The 11,674-nt window shown below is 34.9% G+C and overlaps 1 long non-coding RNA gene across 1 annotated transcript; it reads right to left on the bottom strand.

Annotated features, from left to right (window-relative positions):
* Positions 1–8,062: 8,062 nt before the first annotated feature.
* LOC138336444 (uncharacterized) lies at positions 8,063–9,100 on the bottom strand. The gene is made up of 2 exons (XR_011210426.1): positions 8,639–9,100; positions 8,063–8,161 (listed from the first exon to the last, which is right to left on the bottom strand). It is a non-coding gene; the product is annotated as an uncharacterized lncRNA (long non-coding RNA).
* Positions 9,101–11,674: the final 2,574 nt, after the last annotated feature.

Here is an 11,674-nt window from a genome sequence, read left to right as displayed (position 1 = left end):
ATGGAATGACGCCAAAAGATGATATCTTACGCTAACGATATTTCATCGGGAAGATTACAAAGAGTTACGTTCATTTACCACTAGAGATACTAGTCCCGCACAAATGTTAACAGGTATCACGTGCTACGTCAATTAGTTCCATTGTCACTGACACTAGCAAAGGGAAGTACCTCTAAACCAAAACTGCTCCAGATATACGAAATGAAGACTGAATTTAATAGAATTCAGGATGCAATACTATTGCAATAGTAGTCTGCATTAGTTAAACTATCCCAATAGTGTCTCATTGAACGCCAGTCAGGATTACCAGAAACTGCTGAACTGGACTAAAATGAAGTACTCACAGAGATTTGATACGATAACAGATTATCAATTAAAGGTAACTCCCCCATGCTATTCAATCAAAAACAAACACTGACATTGTTCTCAATGTCAGTGTGTTTGATCATGAATGGGACTTTTCAATTCATGTACCATGTGATACATGACAATGTGTGTGCGAAACTATTGTTTCTGTTGGTGATGGAATGACGTCAAAAGAGAATATACTGTACTAACGTCATTTCAAAGTCATTATCGAGTATCACGTGGTACGTGAATTAGTCCCATTGTCACTGACACTAGCAAAGGGAAGTAACTCTAAACGGACACTGCACCAGTTGTACGACATGACGTTCAATTCATTAACTGAATTAAATATAACTCAGAATGCAATCCTATTGTAATTGTAGTCTACATTAGTTAAACTATCCCAATATTGTTCAATAGTTACAGTATTGCAATAGTAATCCTAACATGGAACGCCAGTCAGGATAACCAGAAACGAACTGAACTGGACTTAAATGAAGTACTCGCAGAGGTTTGATACGATAATAGACTAACTGTCGTTATCAAAAGTCACTTTTCCCATGCTATTCAATCAAAAACAAACACTGACATTGTTCTCAATGTCAGTGTGTTTGATCATGAATGGGACTTTTCAATTCATGGACCATGTGATACCTGACAAGGTGTGTGCGGGACTATTGTTTCCATTAGCGATGGAATGACGTTAAAAGATGAAATCCTGTGCTAACGTCATTTCAACCCCATTATCGGATATCACGTGGTACGTGAATTAGTCCCATTGTCACTGACACTAGCAAAGGGAAGTAACTCTAAACGGACACTGCACCAGTTGTACGACATAACGTCCAATTCATAGTCTGAATTAAATATAATTCAGAATGCAATCCTATTGTAATTGTAGTCTATATTAGTTAAACTATCCCAATATTGTTCAATAGTTATAGTATTGCAATAATAATCCTACCATTGAACGCCAGTCAGGATTACCAGAAACTGCTGAACTGGACTAAAATGAAGTACTCACAGAGATTTGATACGATAACAGATTATCAATTAAAGGTAACTCCCCCATGCTATTCAATCAAAAACAAACACTGACATTGTTCTCAATGTCAGTGTGTTTGATCATGAATGGGACTTTTCAATTCATGTACCATGTGATACATGACAATGTGTGTGCGAAACTATTGTTTCTGTTGGTGATGGAATGACGTCAAAAGAGAATATACTGTACTAACGTCATTTCAAAGTCATTATCGAGTATCACGTGGTACGTGAATTAGTCCCATTGTCACTGACACTAGCAAAGGGAAGTAACTCTAAACGGACACTGCACCAGTTGTACGACATGACGTTCAATTCATAGTCTGAATTAAATATAATTCAGAATGCAATACTATTGTAATTGTAGTCTACATTAGTTAAACTATCCCAATATTGTTCAATAGTTACAGTATTGCAATAGTAATCCTAACATTGAACGCCAGTCAGGATAACCAGAAACGAACTGAACTGGACTTAAATGAAGTACTCGCAGAGGTTTGATACGATAACAGACTAACTGTCGTTATCAAAAGTCACTTTTCCCATGCTATTCAATCAAAAACAAACACTGACATTGTTCTCAATGTCAGTGTGTTTGATCATGAATGGGACTTTTCAATTCATGGACCATGTGATACCTGACAAGGTGTGTGCGGGACTATTGTTTCCATTAGCGATGGAATGACGTTAAAAGATGAAATCCTGTGCTAACGTCATTTCAACGCCATTATCGGGTATCACGTGGTACGTGAATTAGTCCCATTGTCACTGACACTAGCAAAGGGAAGTAACTCTAAACGGACACTGCACCAGATGTACGACATAACGTCCAATTCATAGTCTGAATTAAATAGAATTCCGAATAGAATGCTATTGCAATAGTAATCTGCATTAGTTAAACTATCCCAATAGTTTTTCCCCTCGCAATCGCAATAGCAAAACACAACACTCCGCTGCTCGAAGCGTCTGACTAGTAATCCAGGGCAGAGGCAGTTATTGGTTTTATTATAAATTCTGCATCTTGTTACAAAATCAGTATTGCTGCAAAAACAAACACTAAAATTAATTTCAGTGCGATAGCCCAATGTTGACTTACCAGTTACAAAGTACCTTGTGTGAAAAGTTGACTGCACTTGTTTCCATTAGCGATGGAATGAACGATCACTTAGATGAAATCCCCTGTGCTAACGTCATTTTCAACGCCATTATCGGGTATCACGTGGTAACGTGATTTAGTCCCATTGTCACTGACAACTAGCAAAGGGAAGTTAACTCTAAACGGACACTGCACCTGTTGTACGACATGTACGTTCAATTCATAGTGAAATTAAAGGCATTCAGAATGAAAATACATTGTAATTGTGACCATTATTAAACTATCCCAATATTGCTAAAAGATTATTGCAATTTGAAGACTAACAGAGAGAGAACTGAAGTGGACTAACAAGTCTACAGCAGACACAGTCGACCACAGTGTAACCGTTATCAAAGGCTCTTTTGATGTACATCAAAAACTAATACTAAATTACCTGTTCTATTCTGGGAATGATACCTGACATGTTGTGTGGGGACTATTGCCTCCTATCCAAACGCATGATTTGACCATAGCAAAGGGAAGTTGACACTTGCAACCTGAATGTCACGACAGGGAATGCTATTGCAATAGTAATCTGCATAAGTAAAGATCCCATCAGTTTTTTCCTCCCTCAAGTGTCATCGTAACCCTGAAAGCCCTGGAGAATACCAGTTACGAGGACCTGAAATACGGTACACTGGACTAAAATGAAGTACTCACAGAGGTTTAATACGATAACAGACTGACAGTCGTTATCAAAAGTCACTTTTTCCCCATGCTATTCAATCAAAAACAAACACTGACATTGTTCTTAATCGCAATTGTCAGTGTGTTTGATGGTGAATTGTCACTGACACAGCAAAGGGAAGTAACTCTAAACGAACATTGCACCAGATATACGACATGACGCCCAATTCATAGACTGGAATTAAGTAGAATTCAGAATGCAGTATTATTGCAATTGTAGTCTGTATTAGCTAGCCAATTGGGATTAGGTTGCCATAAATGGGGCTTAATTCCGATGGCCGATCAGGATTCCATGACCATTAAAAATAGCAATAGTATTGCAAAAGCTAAATTTGCCTATCAACTCAATCAATCGATAATTATTATATCCTCCCCACCCCGCTCCCTAGTCCCAGTTCTAGCCAACATCTATAATATTTTGGATGAGTTTGAATATGGAAATGGTTTGTCAGTTACTTTGCATAAGGGTTGTGTATATCTACGATGTTCAATGTGACACATTTCGATGACGTCACATTGTTTACGGGTTCTGTGGTGTCTGCACTTATAGACTGGTAGACTGGGCTTTAAAATGTGTTCAAATGTAGACCTTGACCTTCATTCAATGTCACAGGGGTCAAATAAGTTAAAATATTTAATCAACTTCTTGTTAATACCCAAGGGGTAATCGTTCAGGCCCCTGGACCTCTTGTTTAAAAAGGCAATGCAATGAAATACTGAATTTGTATTATAAACGAACATCAAAAAGCTTCATTAATTAATGACAATTTGGTTAAAATATCATATGGTAGCTGAAAGGCAACTTAAAGTATTGTAAGGAAAAGTATCAATTCTTCAGGAATATATCAAAAAATGACAGTTGGAAATTAATGAAGTTTTATAGACTGTCAACATAAAAGTGAAACAAAATTCCAGAGGTGGTGAGACAAGGGTTTGGATAGTGGCAATGAAGTGAGGGTGGTGCTAATTAAGTTTCAGACAATTTCTTTGCACATTTGCTTACCCCCGGCTCATTTTACACTTCCAATCGTTGTACAGAGCTCCATAATGAAACAATTGGGTCATACAGTCAACTCATGTTTTCCCATAACAAAAATCCGTGTACTTCTTACAATGGATAATGGCAGACTAACACAGAAAAGTACTCACAAGTATAGAGCTACAGGTAAGTCCTTTACTGGGCCTAGAACCCAGGTACTGAAAAGTACTCACGGGCACAATAGGTAGAGGGAGAACAATGGGGAGTGGGGTGTATAGGGGAGGTGTGTATAGCTATATATGCAGTCAGTAACCTATTCTCAGGTCCAGAATTTCTTACTGCATACTTCCAACCTCTCACAGAGGAAAAGTGTGGCCAATCAATGTCTTGCTACCACAGTTGACTCCACAATAACCCCCTTTCATGACCAATCAGGATTACTTGACCATGAAAGGGGCTGAATCCCCCATTCATGGCCAAACAGGATTATTACATCACCATGAAAGGGATTGTACATGTGTGCAGTCAACCATGGTAACAAATGCTTTAGAAGGGAGGGGGATAATCATCACTCATCTTGTTCTAATGATTAAATTAATCAATAGACCAACTAACCAATGCTGACAAGATTTTTTTTTAAATACAATGCATTAAGAAAATTATATTTATTCAAATGTACATCAAATTAATTATCATTTCAATTAATTATTTTATGATAGCAACTTCGTATTGTAAGGAAAAGTTTTAACTTCTCATGAACCTTTATATCAACAAATTATGCATTGGTATTGATATATTTTCATTTTATCAATTGAAAGCGCAGATGGAATCAATTTTACGAAAAATTAACTTACATTTAAAGTTTCCGACAAATTTGTTTTCCCATGTACTTATTTTTTTTTTGTAATCGCTGAACAGAGCTTGGTAATAATCCAATTGTTTCATACTGTACATATCTCCTAAAACATTTTGATGCAGCATTTTGCAGAGTCAAAGTTTTTAATTGTACACATGGCAAAACTCCTTGTGCTCCTTACGATGGACAATGACATGATTTCTCAAATATAAAATTATAAAAAAAAAAAAAAAAAAAAAGTAACCAAAAAGAAGAAAAAAATAATCACCAACAAACTCCCAAAAAACCAAGTGTATTGTTTATGATTTGAGTAATCTGGAGAGAAAAAAACCTTAGGATCACGTAAACAGCCTGATATTTATAAATTTACAGGTATTTATATCTTATGGATCTGTTAATGATAACCAAAACCACATGGCCATCTGAATATTAATAAATGATTTGGTCACTGATTTAGTTACTGTATGGTCAATGTGTCAGAATTTGAGGAATATTCACTAAAATGAGGGGGAAAAAGAAGAAACAACCCAAATAAGATAAATAAACATTATGTTTAGCATAATTACCTCATTGATGATCATTTCAGGGATCAATTCCCATGACCATGTCAGTGTTGTGAGAAATATAGCAAGTACTATGTTCTCTGAAAACAGCTGGCTATAATCTATATAGCATCTACTGATTCTCTGTGTGGAAACATTCCTTGTTTTGTGGTTTCTAAACCACCCAACCAAAAACAGTGAATTTAGGTTTTATTAGCTCACCTGGTCCGAAGAATTATGCGATACCGCAGCGTCCGGCGTCCGGCGTCCGGCGTCAGTCGACTGTCCGTCAACATTTCACTTAAATCGCTACTTTTCATAGAGCTCTGCATGGAATGTAAGCAAATTTTGACAGAAACATCCTTGGGGGAAGGGGAACAGAGTTTGGATAAATTTGGAATAATGATTGTATAAATTTTGACTCCCGGGGGCAGAGGATAAGGGTATAATTTGGCCAGGGCCAAATAGGGGAAATAGAAGAACATCCTTTACATTGCTGCTATTTAAGACTTCATAAAAGATCTGTATGCTTTAGATTGAAACCAAATTTGGCCAGGAATATTAGAGGTAAGTCTGTAAATTATTTCAGAAAAGAAACACTTATCCTTTATTCAGAACATCACTTGGCATTACAATACCAAGTGAGTGATACCGAACCTCTGGGCCTCGTGTTTGAACCGTATTTTTTCTGTTAAAAATCACTATTAGGTGTACATGATGTTTTGTTATAGGAGCTGGAAAAGGAGTCATTGTTTCTAGATATTTCCGAACTGTTACCAATATAACTGTAGAGGATTATTTAGACAAAATGCCTGTATGTGCCACTGATGTCACAACTACGATGAGATGTGCGGCCCTCTGTATGGAACGTGGGTCCCAATGTGCCTCAATCGTATTTGACGAACTAGGAGGACTGTGTCACCTTTTTACAAGGAGTCTTGTCATTGGAAACGGGACTTTCATAGGAGCCAATAAAATCACAGGTAACATAATCGTTTGATTACATAGCAACGGTGTGATGGAATACCTTTGTAGGCCAGAGTAATTGATGATCGACCACAAAAATAGACGCGATACACCCTTGTCTTTTTTTCTTTTGTATGTAAGCGATTGTCTTTTAAACATAGTAAAGTATAAAATACGTATATCGCATTGGAGAAGGAGGGATATAATTTAAATAATTGTGTCGATCGAAATAATGTTTTTGTATGCGTTGAAAAGGTAGAACAGCAATATTCGTCTTAAATAGGCCTACTGTAGGTCCATATTATTTTACCATTTAATAGTAATTATAATTTTTTTTATATAATTGTACATTTTTGCATTGTTTACCACATTGTTTACCTTCAATGTATTTTATTTGTTGATGTTTCTTCCTAAAAATTTATCGGTAAACCTGATGAATACTAGCCGCTATATATATACCTCAGCTAGAGATATTCTCTCGATCGGTTGAGCGTAAGACAAGTAAGCCAGTGGTCCCGTTTTCGATCCCTAGCATCTGAGACAGTGATTCTATATATTTCATATCCAGCGTTCTGTTAATATCTTGTCAGGTAAACTAAGGGATGTAGGCTATCACTTCACCATTGTGACATCAAATGTGACGTACGCTGGTACAGCAGCTGCCGTGTGTTTCAAGGTGTTTGGGGAATATGGAGACTTTATAGTAAATTTCCCTGACAAAATGGACTTCCACCGTGGTGAAGCTACCCTATATTACGTAATTAGATACAATATGTCAGTAAAAGATTCTCCACCGCCGACGAATGGTATTTTACTCTGTCAAAAACAGAAGCAGACGCATTAGTATTTTTCTTCAGTTACAAAAGTTACTTAACACCATTATCACCATTGAAAAGTTTGAATTTCTTATTTCAATTTACACTGTATGATAAAAATATTACAACAAAAATAATTGCGTCCCATGGCGCTATGCCCTATATGGAAATAAGTACTTATTGTGCATGCACCAAAAGCAAAATAAATGATTTTGTATGCTTTTTGTGTTAATAAGACACGTATAAACACAATTATACATAAGTTATTGTTGAAATGATGGTCTCGTTTATGTTCTGTCGGCGGTGGAGCATCTTTAATATGAATATGAAATTACAATGTATTTATATATCTCAAAAACACAAGTGATGAATGAATATAATTTTACAAATAGCTTGTGGCCCCATCCGGGTCTTGAACATACATTCTATGGCACCTAATTTCATGGAACATTATTTTGCATTATCAAAACACGTGTGTATTTTTAAATTGTTACGCCACTCTCGGGAGAAAATGTCTTCAGTTAAAACCCAGCTAGTAAAGTTTCCTTTGTTGTATATGACCATTATATTACATAATGGACACCTAGGAGTCCATTATGTAACTCACTGTCCATTATTATAGGGCCCCTGTCCATTATTCCCCAAAATAATGGACAGTCTATTTTGAACAAAGGAAAAAAAACGCTGCTGTATGGAAAACTAAACATGTTTATTTGACTATCCAAAATTTTACATTTAAGTTCACTCCTCCATCGAAATTATTACTTCCCCTTCCTAGCTGTTACTGTTCTGAAAATAAAAAAAAAAACATAATTAGATTCTTGCATTATTATTTGTTATATCTTTTTAAAACTTGTAATTGACGAGGAATAGGAACTCTAGATTCTTGACTGAGGTGGGATAATATGCAGTCTTTTAGATCAGATATCTCACAACCCTTATAACATATAATCTGATGATTATGGTTAAACATAATATACTTAAGAGCGAAACCTGTCTAATCTGACACCTGCTTTCCCTATCCTATCTGTAACTGTTCCGTATTCAACAATAGCAACAATAGTATACAACAGTATCTGACTTTCCTACACCCTGAATAATCTGACCAAACACCCACGTGGTGTCGGATTAGACAGGTTTCATTGTATTCCAGTGCAATGCTATCATAGCAATCAGATATGGGTTTTTTTTATCATATCTATAACATGCGTATGGTAGATTTTTTTTAGGAAAAACAGTTATGTTTAAATTGTAGCGAAAACTCACCTTGCTTGTATGTATTTGATGTAAAGTTAGACAATGCACCTGTCCTTGTGCGAATAAATAGGTCACTTCAAACAGGCAAACAATCTGAATCACAGCTGCGTACATCCCTACATGTAAATGATGGCCGAGTAAGGAAAATATCACTATCCGACATGTTCAAAAACACTGTTGTACCTCCAAAGGTGTAAAACTAAATGACTGTGCATGCATCTCAACATTGTTAGTCCATTATTTGTCACAGGTGAGTGAACACCTGTGCAATTCCTGAAATGGGATGTCCCATTTCTCAAACAGGGTACGCAAGGTAGTGAGTAGTGGTATGATGGGTTTTAAGTAGGATAAATTCCTCAAACTGTCCATTATTAGAGAGAATGGATTGTACCTCGCCCTGCGGGCTCGGTACTATCCATTCTCTCTAATAATGGACAGGTTTTCGGAAATTATCCATTACATAAATTCACATCAATTTCCGGATTTTTTTTTCTCAAATTAAGCTGAAAATATTTTGCCCGTGTACTAAAAATTCCTTTCTATTGTTCTAGACGGTGTATTGTTCACCTTTTTTATCTGTATTCCGTCCTGTTACAGGGTGTTTATCCAGATCTAGGAAATCTGAGCCAGATCAAGATTTGGCATGATGGTTCTGGATTTGAGCCTTTATGGCACGTTGAACTGGTATGTAGTTCAAAAACATTGAACGGTATGTAGTTCAAAAACATTGAAAGGTATGTGGTTCAACCACATGGAATTGGTATGTGGTTCAAAAACATTGAACTGGTATTTAGTTAAAAACATTGAATGGTATGTGGTTCGAAAACATTGAACTGGTATATAGTTCAAAAATATTGACCCGGTATGTAGTTCAAAACATTTCCTAGCTGTTCTTTGCCCCAATCAAGTTCAGAATCAAATACCTATTCTATATTTTGAAAAAATGTAGTATCAGGGCCCAGTTTCATGAACATTCCTTAACATTAAGGAATCCATTAACTGAAATTTCTTAATTTATAATTAAAATCTTAATTTAAGAGACCTCCCTTAAAATCTGTGATGTTTTCCTATGGAGAATGTTACGTTAAGGGATTCCTTAAATTTAAAGACTGTTCTTAAAACTGGGCCCAGTTTTGCACATGGAATTTGTGATATTGACAAGATTAAGCAGAGTATTTTACAGAATAAAATTTGCATGAAGTATACGGACATTTTTTTCTCCAAAATAAGATACTTTATAAACTTTCGAAATGTATCTTCTCTTCTTCCTAGGTGAATGTCACTGTGGATAGATCCGCTGATTTCTCTTTCCCAGCCGGTTTGTGGGTTTATTCAGATGGATTCCTCTTTTTGAACGCGACTAACTAAAGCGACAAGGAACATTTCCATGCATTTGTTTCAGTATCTTGGTCTACCATGAGTTACAATCCGGCATCTTCTTCTAGAACAGGAGAGTACTGTATATAACACCTTTGGCAAGCGAAAGTGTTGTTTTCGAAACTTGTATATTTTTACACTACATGAGCTGAACATATATGTTTTCACGTAAAGGAATGATATTCCCTTTTTGAACAGTTGTTGTCATTCGCCCAGTTCATATAGTATGTGCTGTTATTGCTTGAGTAACCGCCGATGATTGTTTTGCATTGCTTTATATCTTTCCTGAAAGTTTGCCGATTTTAAAAGGATTCCAATACACTATATATTCTGTACAGATATTTAGTCTGAGATACAAGAATGTTTTATAATAAATGGTGTTTTTTTTAATTAAAAGTTTTTCTAATTTTTGAAATTCATTAGTTTTTGATCAGAAAATATCTGAATTCCAGTCGATTTGAGATATTGTTTTAATTGTGCAAAAATTTAAGATGAATATATATGTCTTATTTATGTAGATATTATTAGATCAAAACTGTTAAAAAAGATATTTTGGTTTGGGCCTAATATGACTAAATTTATAGATCTCTTGACTTCAGAAAATATTAGCATTGATAAAAATTTAGCTATTTTTGTTCACAGAGCTAATGAAGTTGGAAATTCAATATTATTTGATAATTGATATGTGCATCCTTTCGCTGATTTCTTTTTTTATTTATATATATAAAGTGTAAATCCTTTTTCCAGAAAAGTCTGTTTACCATTGTCATGTCTGTATTTGTTTTGCACAAAGGCTTTTTAGCCTATTTGCTGATATAAAGATATAAAAGATCAATTGACACAAATGGCTTCTTGGCAGTTTCTTCGTTTACATGAGTGGTACACTGTATAGCAAAGTAATCAGGAAAATAAACAATATAACAAACCAGTAATTATAACAATAAGCAAAATAAGAAAACTAAAATAATAATTAGAATAGTTTATAAAATTTTTTCAACAAAAAAAATGAGACAATATATTTGATAATACATATGATTGGTGACGAGAGAAAACATTTTTATATGACGTATCATCTAGCGATATTTGTTTGGATCATAAACTCCAGGTTTCCTGTTTTTAATTAACATTAGGTCATATACAAGTTAATGAAGCTTACTACAATTAGTTTATCTATAGACTACGTAAAAATATTACAAATGTATTGTCAGCAAGTTTTATTACTTGATGAGAAGGCCTTTGTATAAGTACACTAGCACTCGTTTCTTCATCTTCACATCCATGTTAGTCAGTATCGCTGATATTGTTGTATAAGTCTTTATTGATTGAAATATATTTTAAAAGAAATTTTACACTAATTGATTTATCTATAGTATAAGTAAACATACAGAAAAAGAGTCGGGAGTAAAAATTAAAAAAGTTTTAGTGGTTTACAGTACTATCAGTACCATCTGTATTTAAATTAACCAAACTTTTGAGTACTGCAAATATAAAAGAACTAAATCTACTTAGTAAATATATTTATAATGCAACTATTTTGAGAAAGTCATTAATGTAATGCTTTGTCCATTCTCCACTTATCCTGTATGCATGCTTATTGTATTTTGATATTATTCTTTGTAAAAAGCAAATAAGTTGAAAAACTTAATGCAAATAAAGAATTTGAATTTG

The sequence above is a fragment of the Argopecten irradians genome, chromosome 12 (genome assembly GCF_041381155.1).
Source record: "Argopecten irradians isolate NY chromosome 12, Ai_NY, whole genome shotgun sequence".
In the NCBI taxonomy this organism is placed as follows: Eukaryota; Metazoa; Mollusca; class Bivalvia; order Pectinida; family Pectinidae; genus Argopecten; species Argopecten irradians.
The sequence above is the reverse complement of the archived record's forward strand: the minus strand, read 5'-3'. Positions and strand labels throughout refer to the sequence as shown.